This window comes from Bos grunniens, chromosome 21, assembly GCF_055505025.1.
Source record: "Bos grunniens cultivar Pamir isolate PY7600 chromosome 21, Bosgru_T2T1.0, whole genome shotgun sequence".
In the NCBI taxonomy this organism is placed as follows: Eukaryota; Metazoa; Chordata; class Mammalia; order Artiodactyla; family Bovidae; genus Bos; species Bos grunniens.
Genome location: NC_141185.1, coordinates 35,275,382 through 35,299,090, shown reverse-complemented (window position 1 = coordinate 35,299,090; position 23,709 = coordinate 35,275,382). Strand labels below are relative to the sequence as shown.

Genomic DNA, 23,709 nt, shown 5'->3' with positions numbered 1-23,709 from the left:
TAATAAGATGAAGACTGGACTTGAACCCACAGGGATCAGTTTCCTAATTTTTCTTTCCCCAAGTCTAGTCCCTGGATCTGAATAACTTCGACAATTTCTTCTGCGGTCCCCAAAGCTTTTCAGATACAAAGGTGGTAAAAGAAATCAGAACTGAATCAACTCAATAAATACTTTAAAACTGATATGGACTCCAAGACTAATTTGGGCTTCCCTTGTGGCTTAGCTGGTGAAGAATCCATGTGCAATGCAGGAGAACTGGGTTCCATCTCAGGTTGGGAAAGGCTACCCACTCCAGTATTCTGGCCTACAGAATTCCATGGAGTGTATAGGCTATGGGTCACAAAGAGTCAGACACGACTGAGTGACTTTCACTTTCACTAAGACTAATTTAGACCTTGACCATTTCCGTAACTCCTAGACAGCCTAGGAAATACTGCTAGCATAAATAGCGATGCATACAAGATATGTTAAGAAAAAGATTAGATCATTAATCTCACTGCTAACTCAGTAGGGTAAATTCACAGTTGACAATTTTAAGTATGAATCACAAGATGGTTTTCACTTGTGAGGTGATGTTACTGGGCATCTAGTCAAGGTAAAACTTTCACTCCTTTATAATAAAATATGCCTATGTAATGATTTTGTTTGTTTCCTTGTTTCAAAAATAACCATTTGGAAATGTGCCATGTTATACCTAATTACTGCAAAGCAAATGAGTAAGCCTAATAGTTCCAATCAGTCTGTGCAAGAAGCCTTTTGATTTCAAGACCTAGCAACCTTTAAAAAGGAAAAGTGCTACAAAAAGCCAAGAAATTTGGTGTGAGATGTAAATAAGACAATATTAATTCATGACAGTTTTGTAGTTTCAATCTAACTGTTCTGCATTCACCTTCCCCACGGCACCCAGTGCTGTGTTGTAAATACAGAAACTGCCTAATAAGTACACACGACAGGACACACAACAAGTAAAATGACAGTCCCTCTGATTTCACAAATGTTCCTTCTTTCCAGGACTGTGTTTGCTCTGGAGGAGAAAGGGTTTAGCAAATTTTTGGTGGTGCCTATTGTAAGCTTTGTGCCAAAGGCACATCAAATTTAATTCTGGAACTCCTCAAGGAGCTGACAGTCTCATCAAGTACAAATATAAAAGATATGTGGGTGGCAGATTACCTTTAAGTATGCTCAGTAACTGGACAGGATATTAAAATATTATAATATCAGGTTTAATCAGGAACAAATACAGAATTAGGAGAGCTGGTATAGTCTGTTGCTGGATATGACCTTGGGCAAAAGTCACTTCTTGAAATGTTTCCTTAGTCATTACCTACGCACCCCCCAAGGCTACTACAAAAGAAATTAAGGCTGGGGAAAGTCTTCTGCAAATCCTAAAGCACTCTACTGCACAATGTAAGTATTATAGGACTATTGCCCAGAATATTTCAACAACTTCCTTTGGGGGTCCCTTAAGATAATGTCAGAGGGCTCTAACTAAAATGCAAATCCAATCATTCATTTTCAGGTTTAAAGAATCTTTACAGCCAAAAGATAAATTCTTAACTGTCTAGCTTGGTAGATAAGGCTTTTCAAGAACTGACTCCTCTGCAACCCCATCTCTGACTTTACTTTCCAAGTGAGTGAAAGTCTCTCAGTTGTGTCCAACTCTTTGCGATCCCATGGACTATACAGTCCATGGAGTTCTCCAGGCCAGAATACTGGACAGGGTAGCCTTTCCCTTCTACAGGGGATTTTCCCAACCCAGAGATAGAACCCAGGTCTTCCGCATTGCAGGCAGATTCTTTACCGTCTGAGCCATGAGGGAAGCCCAAGAATACTGGAGTGGGTAGCCTATCCCTTCTCCACCGGATCATCCTGACCCAGGAATAGAAATCGGGTCTCTTGCATTACAAGCAGATTCTTTACCAACTGAGCTATCAGGGAAGCCCAAAGACCACAGCAAATATATAACTGCTCCCTGATCACATTCTATTCTATATTTCTTTATCTTTGCAATTTTGGTGAAGTTACTGGCTGTGATTATCCTACCATAGCCAGGAACTCACAGACTGGCTAGTATAGCACTTTCTACATTATCATGAGTCTGAGCTCCTCTTTCCAATGAATATTCAAAGGACAATCCCTGAATATTCATTGGAAGGACTGATGCTAAAGCTAAAGCTCCAATACTTTGGCCATCTGATGCAAAGAGCCATCTCACTGGAAAAGACCCTGATGCTGGGAAAGATTGAGAGCAGGAGAAGAAGGGAGAGACAGAGAATGAGATAGTTAGGTAGCATCACCAACTCAACGGACATGAATTTGAGCAAACTCTGGGAGATAGTGGAGGACAGAGGAGCCTGGCGTGCTACAGTCCAAGGGATCACAAAGAGTTAGACATGACTTAGCAACTGAACAACAACTGAGCTTCTTCAGGGCAAAGACAGCCAATACTTTATTCTTCCCCATTCTTAGCACAGAGTCCAACCCATAGCAACTCAGTAAATGCTGCTTGAATGACAGGCAAGGAAGATCCTCATTTGCATATCACATGAAGATAGTGACAGTGGGAGAATATCAAGGGAAGGTTGTCAACTAAAAAAAAAAAAAAAAAAAAAGGCTGATAAAATATTATGAAAGAAAGTGAAAGTATTAGTTGCTCAGTCGTGTTCAAATCTGTGCAAGCCCATGGACTATAGCCTGCCAGGCTCCTCTATCCATGCAAGAATACTCCTCTCCAGGCAAGAATACTGGAGTGGGTTGCCATTCCCTTCTCCAGCTAATCTTTCTGACCCAGGGATCAAACCCAGGTCTCTTGCACTGCAGGCAGATTCTTTACTGTCTGAGCCACCAGGGAAGCCCTGATAAAAATATTATAGGTCCTCATCTCTTATCCAAATCCATAGGGCTAAAAGTATTTTGGAATGCAAAAATTCTGGCATTTTAGAAATGTAATATGTACTTTATGCTCTCTGAAGACTGGAGGTCAGTACCTCATACTCAAGAACAATACTACTTCCACACTAAAATTTACAAATAACCACACTAAAGGAGATAAGTGAAGAATATAAATAGAATCTTGCTCAAGGGAGGTCTTGCCACCCAATGGGTTACGAGAGCTTTAAGAGCATTTTGGATTTTGGAATTAGAAAGGATGGGGGATCCACATCACCTGATGTGTGTGCATGGCGCCTTCATGTCCATTTCTCGTTTGCTCAGAAATTCACTACAGCAGGGCTGACCTATATTAGGCAACAAGTAAAAGTGGCCACATACCCAAACAGCAACAGATAGGCTGTAAAATGTTCTAGAAAAAGTAGTTCAGAGGCACATGCAGAGTCTTCATCACTGGTAACTGTATTAGCTTCTAAGAATATTAAGGGGAAAAAAATAGTAATAATTGTTGGATCCAGCACTGAAAGACAGGTGAGAAAAGCAGCAGTAAGCAGAGTAGGAAACGAATGTACAAACGATTGTGTAAGCACTATTAGAAACTCCTACCACCGATTTCTAAATGTATTTCCAATTGTGGTGGCAGAAATGTACATAGACAATGACCTTCAAAAGCCAAAATCAAGCTGCCCAGACCAACACACCTTGCTTCCATACCAAAATAGAAACAGCAATGTATACCCCCTGCTCTCCAGAACTGCAGGAAAGAACAGAATTGCATTTTTTGCCCATAATATAGATATATACATGCATTATTTTTTAAACAACTAGAAAGAATCCCATGAATACCCTGCATGAAAAATTTGTTTTAGAAGCAAGTACTTTCCTAATAAACTGATAGGTGCTTTCCTTTCTAAAAAGAAGTACTAAATAAGTAGGAAGAGAAAAGAAATTACATAATCTCATTCCCAGTGAATCCTAAGACCTGGACACACATTTTGTGGTTACTAATAAGAATCTAAATTTCTTATTCAAGGAGTGGGAGAACATTTCTAGCAGGCACCTCAATTCTATCACACACCAAAGGCCAATGGTAACAGCAGGAGCTACCATCTACCCTACCGAGCCCTCACTACAGACAAGGCAGGGTGTTGAGCCCTTTGAAAGCCCTTTTTGAAAGTCTCAATTGATCCTCACATTAATAACAGAACCTACCTTGTAGGATATCATTTTACACATAAGAAAGCGGATCTTTTGATAAAGATCCCAGAGCTTTCAAGAAGGAAAGTCAAATGACTGCAATGTCAGCTCTTGCAAATTACTTGGTTTCTACTCTGAAAAATAAATGGCACAGCTCATTCTCCATAGCACATATTTCTATCCTCTGCTATAGATACATCTTTTCAGTAGCTATGTAGCATAAACAACTCTCTTGTCCTTACCTGAAGTTTTTCCCATGTATCCCACCTAAAAATGTATTCTCTCTCCCTTTTCAAGAGTTCTCTTCAAATGTGCTCCATCCACCCATCCACCCATCCTCTTCTGGGTACCTATCATATACCAGGCAACATGCTAAAGATACAAGATGTACAAGCCACAGGCCTATCCCTCAAATGTTCAGTCTATACATGCAAGCAAATAATCACACTTGAACATGCTAAGTTATATATGGCAGAGGAGTACAAGACCAACTCTGCCTCAGAGTACAAGTTTAATGGTCACAGAAGATGTCAAAGAGGTGGCTGGCATCTGAAGAATGACTGCAAGAGAAGGACACTTTAAGGACAGAAGAATGGAAATGAATGATGCTACCATGGCACTTCACGCCATCTAAAATAGTATCAAATAACAACCAAGAGAGAAAGCTGGGAAAGGATGAAGGTGGCCAATAGAGAAGCAAAGCTCAACATGCCTCAGCACAAAGACCAGTCTTCTGTGCCTGTCTGAGCTCAGCACCCAAGGCAGCACCCCACCCCACAGATGGGGGAAAAGGGGGACAGTTCAGTTCAGTCGCATCCAACTCTTTGCGACCCCATGAACTGCATCATGCCAGGCCTCCCTGTCCATCACCAACTCCAGAAGTCCACCCAAACCCATGTCCATTGAGTCAGTGATGCCATCCAGCCTCTCATCCTCTGTCGAACCCTTCTCCTCCTGCCCTCAATCTTTCCCAGCATCAGGGTCTTTTCAAATGAGTCAGCTCTTTGTATCAGGTGGCCAAAGTATTGGAGCTTCAGCTTCAATATCAGTCCTTCTAATGAACACCCAGGACTGATCTCCTTTAGGATGGACTGGTTGGATCTCCTTGCAGTCCAAGAGACTCTAAAAAGTCTTCTCCAACACCACAGTTCAAAAGCATCAATTCTTCAATGCTCAGCTTTCTTTATAGTCCAACTCTCACATCCATACATGACCACAGGAAAAACTAAAGCCTTGACTAGATGGACCTTTGTTGGCAAAGTAATGTCTCTGCTTTTGAATATGCTGTCTAGGTTGGTCATAACTTCCCTTCCAAGGAGTAAACATCTTTTAATTTCATGCTGCAATCACCATCTACAGTGATTTTGGAGCCCCCAAAAAGAAAGTCAGCCATTGTTTCCACTGTTTCCCCATCTATTTGCCATGAAGGGATGAGACCGGATGCCATGATCTTAGTTTTCTGAATGTTGAGCTTTAAGCCAACTTTTTCACTCTCCTCTTTCACTTTCATCAAGAGGCTCTTTAGTTCTTGTTCACTTTCTGCCATAAGGGTGGTGTCATCTGCATATCTGAGGTTATTGATATTTCTCCTGGCAATCTTGATTCCAGCTTGTGCTTCTTCCAGCCCAGCATTTCTCATGATGTACTCTGCATATAAGTTAAATAAGCAGGGTGACAATATACAGCCTTGACCTACTCCTTTCCCTATTTGGAACCAGTCTGTTGTTCCATTTCATGGGGCAGCCAAATAGGCAAAGGAAGCCAAAGTACTCGTCAACTCACTAGGGGAGCCTGGTTCAACATGCTTTCCAACTCTCCTTTTAGCACACTTACTCCATAAGCCCTGTGGATTCTAAGTACTAGCGTCTTGCTCTTTTTTGAAGCCAATATCTGCCAGTTAATCATGACTCTTTGAGACACTGAGTTGAGAAGAAGATGCTGTTGCATCAAAGATTCTTCAACTGGATAGGGTCATCTCTAAAGGCAGCACAGAAAAGAAGAAATGCTCACTGAGTTGGTCAGGAGAAGAGACAACTGATGTTAAACAGACAGCTTTTAAAGGGAAATAGAGAGATCACAGATCACCAGTTACAGACAACATCAATATACCAGAGCACATGAAGACAGACAGACCTGGTCAGTTCTTTATCCATTCGTCCTGAACCTTTAAAGCAGTAATCCCCATACGCTCTGAAACTGCTTATCTGATTCAGGGACTCCAGTCTCTTCTTTAAAAGAAAAAAACAAAACTCTGTTGATATATGATGTGTTTTTTATTTTTAATTTAAGTGGATCTAAATCAACTGTTACTGAGAATTTGCTGACACCCTATAAGATAATTAGACACATCCTGATTTCCTGCACAAACCCAGAGTGAAAAATCGTGAGTCCAAGGGTTCATCCCTCACAAAGACCAAGATGATAGAGAAAGGACTGTGTGTTTCAACACAGATACAATCTCCTCCAAGTGGACAGACATAAAATACTGGTACACTTCAAAATTATTTACTCGTACATATAAATAATACTGTCAAATTCGATAAATATTATTTATAGAGCTATAAGTCATTATATTAATTTTAGAACAAGACAAAGTCGTGGCTTGGTTTTCTCTTTGTACTGGACCATTTTAAAGCTGTGGTTATGATAAAGCCAAGGAAATACAACTACTAGGTAAGAACGACCTTAAACTGACTGCTAGATTTTAAAACAAAGCCTCTTTGAAATAGTTTACAGTTCTAGAAAATCATAATAAGCTGAGGAACAAAAGACAGAAATTAAGAGTCCTTGGTTTACTACTGATTCATGGTAGAACTGTATGGCCTCAATGCCCTCATCTCTAATATAAGAGAATTAAAAAAGCCACGGGTGTTTACCAAAGTGAGCTCCTTATTACCAAATCAAGAGGCTTATTAAATCAAAACAGAAAAACTTCGATGAAAACATTTTAGGATAAAAAGGACATTAGACACTTGCAACTGTAAGATAACACAGGTGAGAAACGCTTACTGTCGCTCTGCCGGAGACCGTGACCTACATCCTAGAAACACATCCAGGAACTAGTCATTTAGTTACACCCACTCAGAAAACAAAAGACGTGGCGAACCTTTTTACCCCTCCCATCACAATGTATAACTTGTGTTTACTCAGCACACTGTAAAATTCAAAACACAAAGCACTACTTGTAAGTTCCTTTCTCTTGGCAGGAGGTAAATAAGAAGTTCAGACATCCCTCAGCCAAGTCCAAAATCTGAGGTGTTCAACCTGCACGTGTGCACGGGGTCACATAATCTGCTGGGGAAAGAGGTAAAGAGGCTGCATCAGGTATTCAGTCACCGAGGGACGGCAGCAACACCTGCTCTTCACACCTGCTCTAGAATACTCTACAGGAATTAAATGTGATAGGAAAATGAGTAGCTTACCAGCACAGGTTTCCATTAAAATGTCCTCACATTTCTTTTGCAGATGCCTCATTTTATCCAGGGAAATCTGGGTGACTATAAATGAAAGCGAATTCTAATTTGTTTAGGAAATGGTTTTGGCTATCGGATTACCCATAGCCCAGGGCTTTGCCCTGAAAACCAAGGCTGTGCAGAATCTAAGGTGCTAGAAAGAAAGAAACCATCAAACAGAGAAAACCATCCTACTATGCAGTCTCAAGAGAAGTCCAGAGACTTCTTTGCTACCACTTCGAGACAAGAAAACAGGTTGCAGCTTCTATGTTCAATATACTCAACTTTTAGACAACATTCACAAGCTCAGTGGAACAGGGGATGGCTTATTGAGGCCCATAAGCCAAGAAGGGCAAGAACAAGCTTCTGGGATGGCTAAGCATATTATCATGTCTCTTCCAGGCCCTTCACATCTCAGGGCTGGCTGGGTGCCCCAGGGTCTATCGGAAAGCAATCCTCCCCAGGGCACTCTTTTCAGGAATCATTTCTGAAGCTCTATATTACAAACCAAAGCCATTAACCCACTCTAATTCAGATAAAACTAATGAGTGAATTTTAAGATTGAGAATAAATGAATATTAAAGGATTCAACAATATTCTGCCTCTTCTGGTCAGATCTTCTCTAAGTGCCCATTTGGAGAAAGATTTCCTACATAGAATAAAGTTTCACACAGTGACATCATTCATGAACATGTCTTAGAGGATTTCCTGGGTGGCTGCTTGCCAGCCACGAGGGAGGAAGAGCAGAATAAAGCCGGAAGGCCCTCAGCTGCTCCTCTGAACAGCAGGGCCCCAAGAATCATGTTTGGAAACACAGTTGCCCTGAAGCCTAACTCTTGAGTTCTCCCCTCCCTTCCCAACCCCCAACAGGCAGAGGACCCACCCAGATCCTAGAGTCTACAATCTGATGACGTGGAAACCAGAGCTTCGCCATCAGCGCAGTGTTCTGGCTGCATCAATTTTGTGCCTTTATTAGATAGAGCCAGTTTTCCAGTATGGCCTTTCCAATTTATAGTTCCATCTGGTGTGAGAGTTCCATCGCTCCACATTCTTGCCAATACTTAGTCTGATAAGTCATATTGTTCTTAGCTCTTCTGATGTTGTATAGAGGTCTCCCATGGTTTTAACCTGCAGTTCTCTCGTCACTGTAGCAAGCTTAGTGTCTTTGCCTATGTATTTGGCATTTGGATACCCTCTTCTGTGAAGTGCCTGTTCAAATCTGGAGGGGATCTCCAGAAATTATGTCTGAGAACCTAATAATCTGATCTCATTGACAGGTAATTTCCATCAGTATAGATTTCAAGGATTGTTCATAGATGAGCCACACAATTGAAAAATAGGCAAGAGATCAGAGCTAAAGGAAAACATATTTTCATCAAATGACCCAGGAATTACATATACACCCACATACACAAATACTAGAAATGCATACACATGTGCCTCACCAAAAACATATACACATGGGGATTTCCCTGGTGGTTCAGTGGTTAAGACTTTGCCTTCGCCTTCCAACGCAAGAGGTGTGGGTTCAATCCCTAGTTGGGGAGCTAAGACCCCACATGCCTCGTGGCCAAAAAACCAAAACATAAAACAGAAACAATATTATGACAAATTCAATAAAGACTTTAAAAATGGTCCACATAAAAAAAAATCTTAAAAAAATATATATACACATACAAATATTCACAGCAGAATTATTCATAATAGCCAAGAACAGGAAACAACTCAAATGTCCATAATCAGTAGTTGCGGTATGTTTACATCAATACAGTGGAAACTAATCCAGCTACTGCTGCCTGCACAATATGGACGAATCTTACAATGTTGAGGGAAAGAAGTTAGGCATAAAAGAACACAAAAAGATGAATATATTTACATAAAACCCCAAAATAGGCAGAGGTGATCTATAGCCTAAAAAGCCAGGACAGCACCACCATGGTGAAGGAAGTTACATGAGGAGGCAGGCCTAAGGAAAGTTTCCACGGTGCTGGTGGCTCTTCCTTTCTCCATCTTTGTTAACAATAAACCGGTGTGTTTGTGGAATAGAAATTCACTATACCACACCCATGGAATCTGGGCTTCTTTCTGTCAGTTAAACTTAACCCATTTTCTTTAAAAAGCAAACCTACCTGATGCCTCCTCCTATGCAAAACCAAACAGGGCAAACTGATTTAGTTATCTTGTGGTATAAATTTATCTAAGAGTCAGGTCGGATAAGAACAAGAGACACCAGGCCAAGCTCCCTCACGGTGCCTGCTCCCAGCTCTGTCACTTGTGAGCCTGTGGTTCTGAGGGAGTTTGACTCCCTGGGTCTCATGACTCATTGATAAAAACAGCTGGGAAATTATGAGACTCCAATGAGATATAATGAGAGCAATTTGTATTCATACGAGTGGTATCCCAACATTGGTTCCCAGGACCGTGGCGCATACCATAGCAGACGCAGTTAGAAAGCAGGGAGAACCTGGGGAGACTCAGGGCGACTTTGAGGAGCTGTGGGGAGGGTTACTTCCCAGAGTTTGAGGGGCCAGTAGCATGGGTTCTTTGTGAATTTTCGTATCAACTCAAACAGGAGTTACTGTACTCTTCTCACTGCTGGATCACTAGAGTCGCTGCATAATAAGCTTTCTCTTGTAAGAGACACTTTTCAGGTCACGTTTGGAAAGGATACACACGCTTCCCTCCCATCAAATCTCCTTCACTCCCAGTTACGCTCTCATTCTGTCTTAAGCTTCTGCCTTCATGAGACTTACACTCTTGGTGGGTCTCTCTCTATGTCTTCGGTCTCCTCTGAGTCCCAGGTTAGGAATTGGGCCTGTTTCAGGCAAGACTGGGGAAGGAAATGGTGGCCCACTCCAGTGTTCTTGTCTGGAGAATCCCATGGTCAGAGAAGCCTAGCGAGCTACAGTCCATGGGGTCACAAAGGGTCGGACAGGACAGAGCACAGCACAGCAGCAGCAGGCAGGACAGTGCTTGGAATAGCAGGCGTGGCCTCTCACAGACTCGGGGCTCCTATAGAGCCTTGGGCCAAGGACCAGCGGCATCAACACTCCTAGAAGCCTGTGAGAAAATTCCAGGCCCCACCTCGGTCCCGGTGAATCAGAATCTGTGCCTTAACAGGTGATTCACATGCACGTAAAGGAGTGAGAGGCACTGACCTCACCTGACAAACTGAGAGGCCCGAGACTGGAGAGCCTCACCTGGGTAAAGGGGCTTCATTCGGACAACCCCTGTGTGAATGGCCTCCCCCAGGGCTGGGCCCACACCAGTGGGCCATGGTGCTGTACCTGCTATTCTATCTTCCAAACTCAGGGTCACATTTTCCTGGAACTCGGGAGTGGGTAGGAAGGGGCAGAGGACAAAGGAGGTGGAGGAGAAAGGGAGATGGAAAGAAGGTGTGCCTGCCCTCATTTCTCTGCAATGCTCAGGAAAGCCAGTGGAAGGGATGGAAAGGTAACTTGGAGCACTGAGTAGCGAGGAGAGGGGCATCTCCTAAAGCTTAGCCGCTTGTCTTGTTCACCGAGAGCAGAAACTCTGAGACCCAAGCATCTGGTTCACTTCCAGCTCTCTACACGGCAGCTTCGGGTCTTACACAGATCACATCGAGATGGGCTGGGACCCGGGACACTTTGCTGCAATCCATGCACCTGGACAAATGTCTCCTCAAACAACAAAATACAGAGAAACTTGAAGGGACTAAAAATATTACTGCTTGCATGCGTAATAGGGGCAAATTTATGGACAAGATACAAAAAGACCAAAATCCAACTGCCACTTCTGAAGAGCTGGGAGCAAAGATATGGTGTAGGAGCAAAAGTAGAGTGTCAGGCAAAAGCAGGGTACTGCACATGCCCCTTGTACTCAGCACCACCAAAGGGATGCCAAACCACCTAAGTCACTCCTCCAGCCTGACCCTTGGACACACCCCTACCCTCATCCCATATAAAGAACCAGCTAGTTCATCCCGCTCAAAGGGAGCAGGCAAGGGAACCTGTTACTTCTTTTCAATCCCTCCTGTTTCAGCAGGGGTCCCAATAAAGCCTTGCTTCAATTTCCTGTCTGGCCTTTGATCAATTTCTATTGACTAAGGAAGACCAAGGACCCTAGCTGGTATCTACATGACCTTTCTTGGCCTCAGTTTTTTCAACTATCAAATAAGGATAACTAATAGTACCTACCTCTGAGAGCTGCTGGGAGGATGAAAGGCATCAGTATCTTAGGTGCTTACAACCATGTACTTTGGTAGCACACAAGGACCTCTAGGGAAATGCTAATCAAATATGATATGGTCAGGAAAATTAATACACTAGACAGGAAGGGGGAATCCCAGAAGGAAACAGCTGACCAGCTCAACCTGTTTTTATTGATTCTCTCCTACATGCCAGGCACACGAAGCCTCGGAGATAAAGCAATGAAGATCCTGGCCTCTGGAGGAGTTCACAGTCTAAGGGGGTTTGAAAGCAAGGCTGTTCATAAATAAGGTGTCTGAGTTCAGCATTCCCTGTTTCATTTTTTAAAGAAATCAACCAGATAGACCAGGGGGTGTTTGGTTGGCAAGGTCAGAAAAGGATCTAATTAAAAGGAAAAAGTCTCATTTTCCAGTGGATGACACCGGGAGAAATGTCCACTTTCTTAGCATTGAGCTCTATATATAAGCACCAAATTTCTACCCTCAACTTACTTTTTAAACTACTGTTACAGTTGCATAAGAATTTAATTTTAAAAGGACTTCAGGAACACCCAGCTCTCTATGCCTAGCTTCTCACTGCTACTTAATGATAGGATAGATTAAATTCTTCAAGAATTTAATATTAACTTCTCAACCACTAAATACTGCTAGCTGTCACCTTAGACTCTATCAGGCAACATGCTCCTAGGAAGTCTAAAAACAAAGACCAGCTTGTTCGTATCTACCCTCTCTGACCAACAGTAGTTATGAAAGGTGATTAGAGTGTAACACATATTCACTGGCCTCAGAAATCAGATCATTTCCACTTCTGCCTTTGGGAAGGACCGAGTCGTGCCTATGAAGCCTAATGTATTCAGCTTCAACCTGAATACTTTATCTTTGATTGCTTGATGTTGGTGCAGGACCAGTTTAAACACTCAGCCCTGGCTCTTTAACAAAGTGGCCTTTTCCTTCAGAGCCATCAGACATTAAAGACCCACACCTGCCAATCCACAGAACAGCCAAACAAGGTGAAATAGGGCAAAATTACCATCCTTAGGAAAGCGGCGAATTTCAGGCTGTGAAGACTGGAAACTAGTTTGAGGCACAGCACTTGTGGTTTTGTTCAAATCTTACAAACTATTTGCGTGTAATTTCTTCCCCAGAGGAAAGTGAAAAGGAGCCATCAACTTAACTCAAAGGTAAACACATGCTCTTATTTCCTCCCCCTTGGGATGATGACAAAGGAGACAGAAGCAGAACAAAAGTTAACAGGCCACGGCTCACCTTATGTAACCCCGAGAGGACGCTGTTACCCAAGCCAGCGCTGCTGAATGACGGTCAACATTTTACAGAGACTCTTCGTCTTAGAGCGCAAATGCCCTCCTCCAGGTGCTATTCATCTGAGCCTCAAACCAAGCCCACGAGGCAGGCTGGCCAGGAAGGACTGGTTCCAAAGATCAGCAGGGGAAACTGAGGCTCGGGGAGGGCAGTGATGCAGGCTCCAAATGGGAGAATTACAGCTGGGGCCAGACTTAGCTCTCAATTCTTCCTCTTCGGTTGTTCCCCATTTACTTAATTCAACTGAACCTTCCCAGAGTTTAAGAGATTCACAGAAGATAAACTAATGAAATGCTCAGAATTTCTTTTTTTTTTTTTTTGTAATTTTTTTTAAAATTTTATTTTATTTTTAAACTTTACATAATTGTATTAGTTTTGCCAAATATCAAAATGAATCCACCACAGGTATACATGTGTTCCCCATCCTGAACCCTCCTCCCTCCTCCCTCCCCATACCATCCCTCTGGGTCTTCCCAGTGCACTAGCCCCAAGCATCCAGTATCGTGTATCGAACCTGGACTGGCAACTCGTTTCTTACATGATATTTTACATGTTTCAATGTCATTCTCCCAAATCTTCCCACCCTCTCCCACAGAGTCCATAAGACTGTTAAGCCAACAACAGAGCAAATATTTTCAACCTGGTCCCCGAAATGTTCGCTCCTACTGTGAATGAACCTCAACAGGGGTGTACACTTTAGGTCCCCTCATTTCCTCCCATCTACATGAATGATGAACATCAGTGAATGAGACGAGGGAAGGATGGGCCGAGACAACCACACCAACGAAACTGAGCACCCCTGAGCCGCTCAGGAGTGCTCTTCTGGTAAAAACAAAAAAAAAAACAAAAAAAAAACCCCACCAATTCTATGAACGCAGAGTCAAGACCCAACACCTTGACTGAAAGTCAGCCAGACTCAACTGAGACCAACACACTGACTTTACCAAAACCACAGTAATCTGATAAACTTAATAAGCAATTTAATGTTGTTCTGAGGACTAGATTCATACCCCATTCCCCTACAGCCTATCTCTGCCACCCCGCCCTCACCCACACAAGTCCAAAACCTCTTCGGGCACACTGGGCCGCTCAGTTGCTATTAAGGTTCCTTGGTGTGCTGGTCTTAGAAGCCCTTGGCTTTCTTGCATATAATTTTTCCTTAGTCCCAATCATGGGTACCTTAGCCCTTATGGGAAGGAGAAGGCAATGAACATTTAACATTCTAGCTGCATGTCAGTTACTTTTCTACGAGCTAGGTCTCGCTCTGATCTTACAGGTAAGAAAGCTGTGGCTCAGATGTTAATTACCTTGCCCAAGTTCCCACAGCAAATTAATGGTGGAGCCACACTTCACGTTCAGCTCTGTCCCACTCTGATGCCATCTTCATGCTGTATCAGCTTCGACTCACAGTGGTCCACGGACCAGCAGCATCTGCATCAGTGGGAGTTTAAGTGCAGAATCCCTGACCCCAACCCCTACCGAATCAGAATCAGAATCTTAACAAGATCCCCGGGTGCTCCTTGTCCATGAGCTGGAGAAGTGCAGGTAAGCTACACCACAGTAGGTTAAAGAGGTGAGAAACAGTCTCTATCAGAGGCGACAATGTTCCGCTGCATCACAACTCTTGGACCCAAATACACTGGCGCTTGTGTAGTGCTGAAATGGAGCAGGATCCTATGGTTCTTGTCCCCCTTGTCCTCTGCCTGTGGAAAAACTTTAGCCAAAGGATAAGCTTAATCAGAGCCATGAGAACACGCAGAAACAAAGGAAAACAATCAGAGGAGACCAAACAATAATAGTCATTAAGCGAGGCAAGGACCTTTAGTTCCTTCTCAACGGCTATAGACAATATTCTGAGCCATATCCTGGGGGCTGTCATATAGATACTGAAACCCCCACCAGGTGGAAGAAGTTAAGTACATGATGATCAGACTGTAGCCATGACATCAGTTCAGTTCAGTTGCTCAGTCATGTCCGACTCTTTAAGACTCCATGAACCTTAGCATGCCGGGCCTCCCTGTCCATCACCAACTCCCGGAGTTTACCCAAACTCATATCCATTGAGTCGGTGATGCCATCCAACCATTTCATCCTCTGTCATCCCCTTCTCCTCCTGCCTTCAATCTTTCCCAGCATCAGGATCTTTTTAAATGAATCAGCTCTTCGCATCAGGTGGCCAAAGTATTGGAGTTTCAGCTTCAACATCAGTCCTTCCAATGAACATTCAAGACTGATTTCCTTTAGGATGGACCAGTTGGATCTCCTTGCAGCCCAAGGGACTCTCAAGAGTCTTCTCCAACACCACAGTTCAGAAGCATCAATTCTTTCTCCAACTCTCACATCCATACATGCACTGCCACAATTCCAAGAACTGGCCTCAAGAAATGTAAACAGACCCTGTAACTAAAGATTGCTGCTGCTGAGTCGCTTCAGTTGTGTCCGACTCTGTGCGACCCCATAGACAGCAGCCCACCAGGCTATGCAGTCCCCGGATTCTCCAGGCAAGAACACTGGAGTGGGTTGCCATTTCTTTCTCCAAACTAAAGATTAACTGTACTTTAAACAATCAAGATGATGCTGGTCAGACCACCGATGACAATTTCAAGATGACTGTCAGAGCTGACTGTGCGGTTCCTGCATGTAGCCCCCTCCCTCAGCCTATAAAAGCTCTAGCCCACTGGTTTAGGCAGCTGGTCTCCCTCCCCGCTACTGCCTCACCCCACTCCAGGTTGCCGTCATCAAACATGAGGCAAACTTTCCTTTCTACCAACCTTGCCTCTTTACTGGCTTTTGAGCAGCAAGCAACTGGACCCCCTTTTTAGTTACAGTGCTAAGTACCACATGAACCCTGTTTAATACATAGATTTCTTTTTTAAAGGGTAGTCTTGACACAGTTCCACAACCACTTAGAAGATGATGCTAAAACATTTATCACAGTCCAGTCTTAAGGGAGAAGATAAACATAAGCTGCCCGGTTGGACCTGTCCATTGTTTTCCAGTGGATCTCGACAAAAAAGCCTAAACATGGACTTAGTCTTCTTTGTCGCCACAAACACACTCCTATCTAAAGATCACAGGGAATTAGCCATGAAAACCATCCTACTGACTCAGGAACAACTTGGAATGCAACCTTTTAATTCAGAGGAAGGACTCTGGGATGAAAGAATAACAGAAAAATCCCAGAAGATTCAAAGACAAACAAAGAGAAAGGAGTTATCTGCTGCTGCTAAGTCGCTTCAGTCGTGTCCGACTCTGTGCGACCCCATAGACGGCAGCCCACCAGGCTCCCCCGTCCCTGGGATTCTCCAGGCAAGAACACTGGAGTGGGTTGCCATTTCCTTCTCCGATGCATGAAAATGAAAAGTGAAAGTGAAGTTGCTCAGTCGTGTTCGACTCTTAGCGACCCCATGGACTGCAGCCTACCAGGCTGCTCCGTCCATGGGATTTTCCAGGCAAGAGTACTGGAGTGGGGTGCCATTGCCTTCTCCGGAAAGGAGTTATCTAGTTATCTCTTATTTTTTCCAAGAGCAGAAAACCTGGCCCGAAACTGATAGCCTATTCCTGCATCTCTCTCACCACCTTTTTCTTATTATTCTCCTTTTACTTTACCCACAGTGGCATTCTTGCTTTTTTTTTTCTTGAGATATTTACACACTGCAAAATTTACCCTTTTAAAGAATACAATTCAGTAGTTTTAATGTATTCAAAGTTGTCCAATCATCCCAGAATATTTTCATCACTCCCAAAAGAAATTCCATGCCCATCAACAGCCACTCCCAGCCCCTGGCAGCCACTAAGGTAACTTTTTATCACTTTGGATTTGCCTCTTCTGGACATTTAATAATGACATCAAACAATATGCAGCCTTTTGTGTCTGGCTTTTTTCATATAGCATGCCTTCAAGGTTCATCTGTGTTGAAGCATAAATCAAATTTCATTCTGTTTATAGATGAATAGTATTCCATCATTTGGATTTTGTTCATTCATTTATCAGTTGGTGGACATCTGGTTTGTTTCCACTTTGGGGCTATTATGAATATTGCTATCATGAACATTTGTGTGCAAATGTCTGCATGAACATGTTTTCTATTCTCTTGGGAATATACCAAGGAGGAGAACTGGCCATGAGATACCCTGATGTTTAACATTTTGAGGAGCTGCCTGTTTTCCAAAGCAGTTGCACTATTTTCCATTCCCATCAACAATGTAATGTGGGAGGGTTCTGATTTCTCCATATCCTTAACCAATACTTGTTATTATACATCTTTTTGATCATAGCCATCCTAATGGGTGTGAAGTGGTACCTGAGGTTTCAATTTGTATTTCCCCAGTGACTAATAATGTTGAGCATCTTTTCCTCTCCTTATTGGCCATTTGTATATTGTACCTGAGGGGAAAAAAAAGAATATTTAAATCCTTTGCCCCTTTCTAAATTGGGTTATTTGCCTTTCTGGCTTCTTTGGTAGCTCACTGGTAAAGAATCTGCGTGCTAACGCAGGAGACGCACGTTCAATCCCTGGGTCAGGAAGATCCCCTGGAAGAGGAAATGGCAACCCACTCCAGTATCCTTGCATGGGAAATTCCACAGACAAAGGAACCTAGTGGGCTACAGTCCATGGAGTCGCAAGAGAGTCAGACATAGTGAATAAACAACATTTGCCTTCTTACTGAGTTGTAAGAGCTCTTTCTTCTTGCTTATTTTTGAAGCTCCAGTCAAGACTCCCTCTTCAGTTGGATTTATATTTGAATTACTCCCTCTGCATCCTGAACCACCATTCTCAGAAAGCCTAGGAACACTTTCTCTCTCCCTTTCTGTCCTATGAACCCCCACTAGCTTTCAACATGAGTGCTAGACCCTTCTGCTTTACCCACAACAAGCTTGCCTGTGGTCACAAGAACTCATCTGCTACCTCAGTGAACTTACAGAATCAAGAAAGAACTTGACAGATTCTTTGAGCTCCGCCACAGGTTCCGGCAGTCTCACTCTGGGCTAGGCACAGCCCTTAAGAGTTCTTATGTTCTCTGAAAACTATTTACATGCAGGCACAAGTACAATTTCACCCCCTACTCCCTGACATCACCAACCTAAAATGCTGCCTCTCCTCTTCATAAAAGTGCTACCCTTCAGTGCCAGCAATTTCACAGTCGAGCCCCTCCATAGAAGCTTCTTCAGCCACCACAGCTAAAATAGCTTCTTTCTACTCTGAAATAAACAGGAATCATCTGTAGAGTTCATGCACCAATTAATATCCATAATTTATTGATGCCCTGATATTTTAGGGATAGACCAGGTGAAACCACCCACCCACAAGTGATGTTAAACAATGCTTTAGAACTGCTGGGATGTGCTGATGCAGTAAAGGAGTCCTGGATACACACATAACCTCAAAAATGCTCTGGGAAAAGTCTCATTGGATAAATAGAACCAAGTTCTCTGATGTTGATATGGTTTGCTGCTGCTGCTAAGTCGCTTCTATTGTGTCCGACTCTGTGCAACCCCATAGATGGCAGCCCACCAGGCTCCCCCGTCCCTGGGATTCTCCAGGCAAGAACACTGGAGTGGGTTGCCATTTCCTTCTCCAATGCATGAAAGTGAAAAGTGAAAGTGAAGTCACTCAGTCGTGTCCGACTCTTCGTGACCCCATGAACTGCAGCCTACCAGGCTCCTCCATCCATGGGATTTTCCAGGCAAGAGTGCTGGAGTGGGTTGCCATTGCCTTCTCGGTGATATGGTTTAGTGTAGTACTTTTCAGAGTCTTTGATACAATGATACACATGTTGAGAACCTCTGCTGAGGGAAAAACCACCCAAATTGATTCGCCGTTTACAAAAACCCACCTATTAACACCACCCAACAGTCTTTTCGTCCAAATACTCTGGGAATTGCAGAACTAATTCAATGGCTGCTCAATTTCATCAGCTGGACAGCAGAAATCACATTTTCTACCTAGTCAGGAACCAAAATTGTCTTGAGATGCCATTCACTGGAAGTCATTATTAACATGCCAACTTACAGGAAGAGAAGAAAGAAACCATATATTGAATGTGTCTTATAATTTTTCAGACCCATCTGGAGTTTTGAAATTGGAAAATGATGAAACGTGAAAAGGAAAAAAAAAAAAAAAACAACTGGATCTTAGAAATGAACTAGTGTGGAACAATCTTGAGTATCAGTTTAAAAGCATCCTTCAGGATGGTTGAGAAGAGCCTTCCAGGAACAGACCACAGGCTCTCTAGGACCCAGTGACAACAGCCCTGGAGATCAAAAAGAAATCAAGTATCAAAATGATGGTCTCACAGCAGGCTTGGACTAGGGTGCAAAGATATCAAGTGGTCATGTGCTGAGAGAAGTGAGCCACAGTGATAAGAAGCTTCCGCCACACTGAAAAGAAATCCTCCCAGCAAAAAGTAGGGGTAACACCCAAAATATAAACATCACGTTATGGAAGAGAATTTGAAAAACAGAAATGTTCCCTACTCGTGTGAAGTAGAAGAAACCATTTATATTAGCAATTAGCGGATCTAAAGAATTACAGGCTAAAGATTGTGTCTTTATTGAGTGCTGATTATGATCAGGAAGACAGGCATGGGCCTTGCAGTTTTCTCTGTTAAAGCACTAAGTGGTACACTTGAGTTTTTGAATAGGTTTCTGATTTACTGATAGGTTTCTCTAGTGCTAATCATGTTAAAACTAAAACAAAGCACAAATGGAAAGCTGAGATAAAGCCGGACGGTCAGCTGGGACTCCATTTGGCACCGCAACGTAAGAAATGGTTCAAGTGCTGACCCCCCTCAGACACACAGTTCATTTGGGTGTGACACAAACCTTATTCCTGCCCTTGAATGTCATCTCAGGAGTCTCCCTGATTCCAGCAGATTCCCGAAGCCTCTCTGACACAAAGCAGCTAAAATTCAAGGGCACAACCTAGGCCATAAGTCATGGCGAGATGTCAGCCCAGGACCATAGCATGGGAAATGAGGTGATGAGTTTAACATTGGGGTGTGCCCAAATAGTGCTGGATTACCAGCTCAATCACGCAGCGCAATACTGATACTGCACCGTTGCTCCTTAAAGCTGGCATCCCCAATCTCGGACAGTGAAAGGTAGTCTCCCTCAGTTACTACCAGCACCATCATCTTCCAGAAGAAATGGGAGGCCTTCACCAGATCTGACCACCACAGGACATCTGTCACCTGCCCCCCAAGGCCTGGGTAAGCTGTCCCTTCAGAGAAGACACCACAGAGAAAATTCTTTTTAATCTTGCTCATAAGTGATTCACCTGTTCTCTAATCGTCAGGTTCAAGCTGCCAGAACTTCTTGCAGCCTCCTCACCACAAATGTCTGAGATCCCCAAAGAAAGGAAATCGGGTATTTGCTGGATTTATCAATATCAAGGTCACCAACATGAGTCTATCCCAGAGTGGCCTGGAAACCAGAGGCTGAGTATTTTACATTATGAAAAGAAGGGGTCTTTTTATGTAAAAATCATTCATTTGAAGAGTGATCAGATTTACCTAAAACTGGACAATGGGAAGTGGCACAGGTATCTGAAGTAGAAAATGCTTGAGGCAAGTTCCCAAAATGCCCCAAAGAAATCCTGCCTCTACATATGACATATTAAAATAATGGTGTTTCAGAACAAACCTCACCTCTCTTGCATGGCCCCTGAACAGCAGCACTGGCATCATCTGGAACTAGTTAGAGATGCAAACTTTTGAGATGACCCCTTCCCCTTCCCCTAGACCTAGAGAGGCTCCGGCAACACAGCCCAGGAGCAGTGGCTTAACAAGCCCTCCAGGGGACTCGGGTGCTCCTGTTTGAGAACCGGTGCCCTAGGATGACGGAAGATGCGACACACCTGGGAGGAGGGGTCAGGAACCTGATTAAACCTTTATTAACTGAGTGAGAGGCAATCTCACCTGTTTTTGCCTCTGATCAGCACTGGCCCTCCATCTCATAGACTGATGCCACTGATCAGGGGTTGAGTCCTCAGTTCAAGGTCACTGTTAAGAGACCAAGTCAGAGCTCCAGCCCAGGGTCTGCTGACTCCTTCAGAATCAACCTCGGTTCTCAAACTGGGGCCTGGTTTACATGCCAGTTCTGGGGCCCAGGACTCTGAACACTGATAAGGCAGCCCCACCACCCCCATCTCCTAATCTACACTATGCTGCTTCCTTCCGATAAATATGAGAACTGGCACATCGACGCTTTAAATCAAAAGGGAGATGGATTTAAGGCAAGAGAGGGAAAAAAAGAAGATAAAGAGTGATTCCAAAGACCTGAGAAACCAAACCTTTTGGTGAGGAGGGGTGAGGGCAGAAGGTCATGGGGGCTTGTCCTATTTAAAAGGATTAGTTAATTCAAAAACACTAGGTAAAGAGACCAGTCACAGGAAGACATAAACGGTGCTTTCAAGTTTTCTTAGCACTTTTTATGCCCATTATTCCCAAGTCTCACAACGACCTGCAATGAAAGGAGTGAAGGCCACTATTATCCCCACTTGACAGAAGAGAAAACTGAAGTTTGCGGTGACTTTGTCAGTCTGCATGGTAATCGGGCTGGAAACCTAAAATTTGACCTCAGATCTATTTCTAGAACCCATGTACCAACACCAGGTGATTTCCACATTTGGCAATCTGCCCCAAAGCAGATTCCTCCACCCCCACATCAGGAAAAAAGCAAAGCAAAGAGCCTGTAGGAGAAATGGTGAACCCCTAAAACATGGGACTTGAACAGTGTGTGGGTTCTCCTTTAAGAACTTAACACACAAACCCAACAGCCAAGGTGTTCAGCCAAAAGAGAGAGGAAAAAAAGAGGCATATTTCTAGCCTGCATAATCATTTCTGGACCAATTCCCACTAGCAGCCTTGGAGGCGAACAGCGGCTCACTGCCAGGCTGAAGCTCCTCCACCCCCCAGGTTATGACAGAGCAGCTCTGACTCGTGTGCAGGCAAAACCCCAAAACTCAAAACAAGAAGTGAGAAGAGTGGAGCTAGGAGAAACCGTCAGCATCCTCCACATTGTTCTAATCTATAGCACGGCCAGTTCCAGGGTCCTGGGGTCGCCTGGAACGCAATTTTAGGAGACGATAGGATGAAACGGATATTCTTGGGGGCTCACCACCCTTATTCCTTCCCACCAGGTCCCTGAGGAAGAATCATTGAAAGAGGGGTGGGTTCCTTATAAAGTCCTTGGGGCTGGAGCCCAAGCCAAATACAACCGAAGCATCCTCTCCTAAGGATAGCATGTCAGCCCACGCTCTCCACCTGGCCCTCCCCTCCAGGTCCGGTCCTCAGCGAAGATGAACCGGGTGGGGTTGGTGGAGTGTTCAAAAGCTAAGAAAAGGCTAGAGGAAAAATCGGGCCATCCCCTTAAGCCACGTTCCCCGCCATGTGTGTGAGGCTCCATTCAGTGCGCACCATAAGCGCTCACTGGGAACCCAGCGCCCTTGGCCACGTCTAAGGTTGAGGAGGGGGAGTCGCCCCGCTAAGGGTCTTGGAGGCAGAGAGCCATGCCCTCCCGAACAGCCTACCTCAGTTTTGGCAGGAATGATTTTACTATAAGAAGCTAGCCAGGAAAGCGAAGATCTGGGTGATTCGTGGGTTTCAGTCGGGGGTGGAGGAACTTAGCCCAGGAGCGCAGCGACCCCACTTAGCTCCTCCACGCTGGGGGCTTCGGGGCGGCACCCCCGGGACCATGCTACTGCTGGGACAGTGAGGAAAGAAGGGCTCTCTCCCCAACTTTCTCGAAGCAAACTGCTCCGCTCTGCGGCTTGCCCAGCCCTGCCCGCACACCGGGTCCCAGGTTTGGCGGTGCTGAGGGGCGGGGGGGAGGAGGGAACCAGGGACCCGAGTCCCGCTCGGCGAGCACAAAGCAGCTGCACCCCAGCACACAGCCCCCTCTCCCGCAGCCCGCCAACTTGAAAGCATCTCCCTGGGGCGCCTGCCTACTCCCGCCGCCCCGCAGCGGGGTCCCTAACCTGGCCACACGCATCAGACAGCGCGCCGGGCGCTCCAAAAGCCACGGCTGCTGCAGCCGCATCCCCCCAGCCCCGGCCTGGCCTCTGCCAGGCTCCCCAAGCCCCGGCCCTACCTTGCAGCGCGGTTTGTGCCCAGGCAGTGCCAGAGCGCCGCACGCGTCCCAGCCCGCGAGGCTCCTCCCCGGGAACTGCCCCGTACGGGGCTCCGGGCTCCGGACGAGCTCTGCCTGCTCGGGTGCTGGCTGGCCGCCGCTCGCGCCTCCCGCGCCGGCTCCTGCTGCCGCGCGCGAGGAGGGAGGGGTTGGAGGGGAAACTCCCGGCAACTCCAACTCCGGGCGCTGGAGCTCCAGCTGCAGCCGCGAGCCCGCCCGCCGCTGAGTGCGAGCGCCTGCGAAGCGAGGCTGCCCCCGCGGCCGCCTCTGAGCATGCCCAGTGCGGCCGTGGGCGAGCTCCAGCGCCCTGGCCCTGGGGCAGAAGGCTGAGCTGGGGGCCGGGGACCCGCCCCGAGCTCCCGAGCGCCGAGGGTGGGGGAGGGAGGGAGGGGCTGGTGCAGGGAGGGGGCCCGGGCGCAAAGGGCGAGGCAGAAATGGTGTTTGGAGGGCCTTGCAAGTTTCACGGGTTGTGGGAAGTTTGTGGGTTAGAAAGGTGAGCTGCTTCCGTGAGCTCCTCTGCAAGCCTAAAA

The 23,709-nt window shown here is 45.0% G+C and overlaps 1 protein-coding gene across 5 annotated transcripts in view; it reads right to left on the bottom strand.

Annotated features, from left to right (window-relative positions):
- Positions 1 to 23,409, bottom strand: part of STXBP6 (syntaxin binding protein 6) — a 278,917-nt gene extending 255,508 nt beyond the window's left edge. For 3 of the 5 annotated variants that reach the window (XM_086365243.1, XM_086365242.1, XM_086365248.1), the window contains exon 1: positions 23,141 to 23,409. The gene's annotated coding sequence lies outside the window, so the exon portion shown is untranslated. Of the gene's footprint in view, positions 1 to 12,993; positions 13,135 to 20,697; positions 20,719 to 23,140 lie in introns of those variants that run through there. The other 2 variants (XM_086365246.1, XM_086365245.1) reach the window with 2 other exon arrangements.
- Positions 23,410 to 23,709: the final 300 nt, after the last annotated feature.